A 3111-nucleotide genomic window follows, 5' to 3' on the forward strand; every position below is an offset into this window, starting at 1 on the left:
AGAAGTCTTATAACACTGAGGAAATTCCACAAGACTGGAAGAAAACCAATGTGTCAATATTTATAGAGAGTAAATTGGATGACCCGGGGTAGTTATGAGCCTGTCAGCCTGACATTGGTCCTAAGCAAAACAATGGAATAGCTGAGGTAGGACTCAATTAATAAAGAGTTTGAGGAGGGTAATATGATTAATGCCAATAAAGTTGGGTTTATGGAAAAAATAGCTTTTCAAATAAACTTGATATTTTTATGAGATTACAAATTTGCTTGATAAGTGTTGATGGAACATACTTAGACCTTTGTAAAACATTTGACTTTATACTGTACAACATTTTGATTAAGAAACCCAAACAATACAAAATCAACATGGCGCACATTAAATGGATTAAAAAATAGCTAACTGATAGGTGTCAAAATGTAATTGTAAAGGGGAAGTCATCATCAAGTTGGGTGTATTTCTAGAGGGTCCTACCAGATTGGTTCTTGGCTCTATGCTATTGAACATTTTTATCAATGACCTAGAAGAAAACATAAAATCGTTACTGATAAAGTTTGCAGATGACACAAAATTGATCGGCGTGGTAAATAATGAAGAGGACAGGTCACAGATACAGAGCAATCTCGATCACTTGGTAAGCTGGGGACAAGCAAACAATATGCATGTGAATGTGATCAAATGTGATACATCTAGTAACAAAGAATGCAGGCTATACTTACTGGATGAGAGATATTGTTAAATTGGAGAGGGTTCAGTAAAGAGCTGGAAGAATGATTAAAGGATTGGAAAACCCTGCCTTATAGTGACAGACTCAAGAAGCTCAATCTATTTAGCATATCAAAGAGAAGGTTAAAAGGTGACTTGATCACAGTGTCTGAGGACCTACATGGAGAACAGAAATTTGATAACAGAGGACTCCTCAATCTAGCAGATAAAGATATAACAAGATCCAATGGCTGGAAGCTGAAGCTAGACAAATTCAGACTTGAAATAAGGTGCAAATATTTAATGGTGAGGGTAATTAGCCACTGAAAAAAATTACCAAGGGTTGTGGTGAATTTTCCATCACTGGCAATTTTAAAATCAAGATTGAATGTTTTTCTAAATGATATGCTGCAGGTCAAACAGGAATTAATTCAGGGAAGTCCGACGGCCTGTGTTATACAGGAGGTCAGACTAGATGATCACAATGTGGCCTCTTTTGGCTTTATAATCTATGAATCAATGGAAAGACTTCCTGTCAAGCTGTCTGCAGTGGTGCATGAGCATGAATACCAACCCCAGGGCAGACTGTGAAGAAGCATGGCACAAACCTCAAACTGGTTGTGAATTTTATACTTAGATTTCATCAATCAAGTATCAAGCGTAAACTCCTCAAGCACTAGAACAGCCTTGTCATGGAGTCACGGGCAGCCTCCTTGTGTACTCCCATCTATCTTGCCACTCAGACAAGCTTGCCTTTGTGATAGATGGTCTCTTACACCAAAAAACACAACAACATTCAAGTTACTCCCAGTCCCAAAGGACCAGTCTCATACCCAAGATCAACCACACCTTACAGCCTTCACCAAAGACAATGCTTGTAATCCTACAATAAACTCTCTAAAGATTTATTAACTAAGAAAAAGTAATGAGAGTTATTTACAAGTTTAAAGTAGGTGACCGTACATCCACAAATGAATTACAGGCCTAGGTTTCAAAAGGTGATAGAAGTGCTGTGATATGCAAGCTCTACGTGTCCTTTAGGGCTAACCCAGGCTAAGCAGCTGGGGATCTTTTGCTTATGCTTAGAAATCTTTGCCCCTCATAGTCCAAGCAGCATAAAGAGATACAGTTCCTTCTAGTCAGGGATTTTTATTCCCTTCCCCCAGAGTTCAAACTGATAGGATGAGTCCGCCTGCACATCTCCTCTTCATGGGTGTGGGGGAAGCAATCAGCAAAGCTTTTTTCCTCCGATGTTCCACAGTGGCTTATCTGGTGTCTATGGGCCTTCTTTTGTTGGGCAGAAGATGACACCTCTTGTGGAGAACTTGGTAATGCTTCTCTCCAGTCTAGGGGGGTTTATAGTTTCAGAGTAAATGGGATACAGATACAGACACCCCCTGGGTTATGCAAACCCGCCTTACGCAAATCTGCACTTACGGAAAAATTTCTGTAAGCTAGAAATAGGAGGGGTTTTTTTGTTTTTGTTTTTTGCGTAATGGTCAAGTATACGTTTCTGACTTATGGAAAATTCGAGTTACGCAAGGTGTTCCCGAATGGAACGCTTGCACAAGTCAGGGAGCGTCTGTATTATAAATGAGATTAATGCATGAAGCAACTCTGAAGCATTTCATAAAGTCTAAACACTAAACACATTTTTATAACTTTAATACCCATTTTAACACTACTAACACGCAGGTGAGCCAGATTGGTTTCTAGCTATGCATTTGTCAGCATTCATTGAAGCCTAGAAGTCTTGACATGAGTTTGCACCTGGTCTGCCAGAGTCATAGTCCTATTTACTTCATCAAGAGGCCAGATTATCCAGGCAGTGATCTGAATACAGCATATATATCCCGAATTGGCCAGCCCAAACGTGAAAATAAAGTAGATGGAAAAATTCCTTTTCTCTTGGACAGCTGGCCGATGAGCTCTGATTCACATGGCAGTGAAGAAGGTAATTTTAGAGATTTGTCGCAGAAGAAGCTCATTCATATTGTAAATTGATCACATGCCTTTTCATCTGATCAAGACTTGTCTGATTTGATTGATTTTTCTCCTTTTATTTAAATTGTCTTATTTTGGTATGAATTGTAACCCAACTGTTATGGATTAGCCAGTTTGAAAGTGTACCTGGAGCATCCACTCTCATCCACTATTTGCACTAGTTAACAAGAAGTATCATTTTTCCTAATGAAGGATCATTATTACAATCACATTGACACAGCAACGTTCATCCTGAAGAATTGAGACCAGTTTAATAACTTGCCCAACAAACTATAGATGCAGGAGTCACCTTTTATGCATCCATCTTTACATGCATACATGAAATACATTTTGTCAAGTTTCAGATGAAAGCAAAATATTCCTGGCCCAGTTATACCACCCTTACAAATGGGGGAAGGGATTGGT

Source organism: Mauremys reevesii, linkage group 4 (genome assembly GCF_016161935.1).
Source record: "Mauremys reevesii isolate NIE-2019 linkage group 4, ASM1616193v1, whole genome shotgun sequence".
NCBI classification, from domain to species: Eukaryota; Metazoa; Chordata; order Testudines; family Geoemydidae; genus Mauremys; species Mauremys reevesii.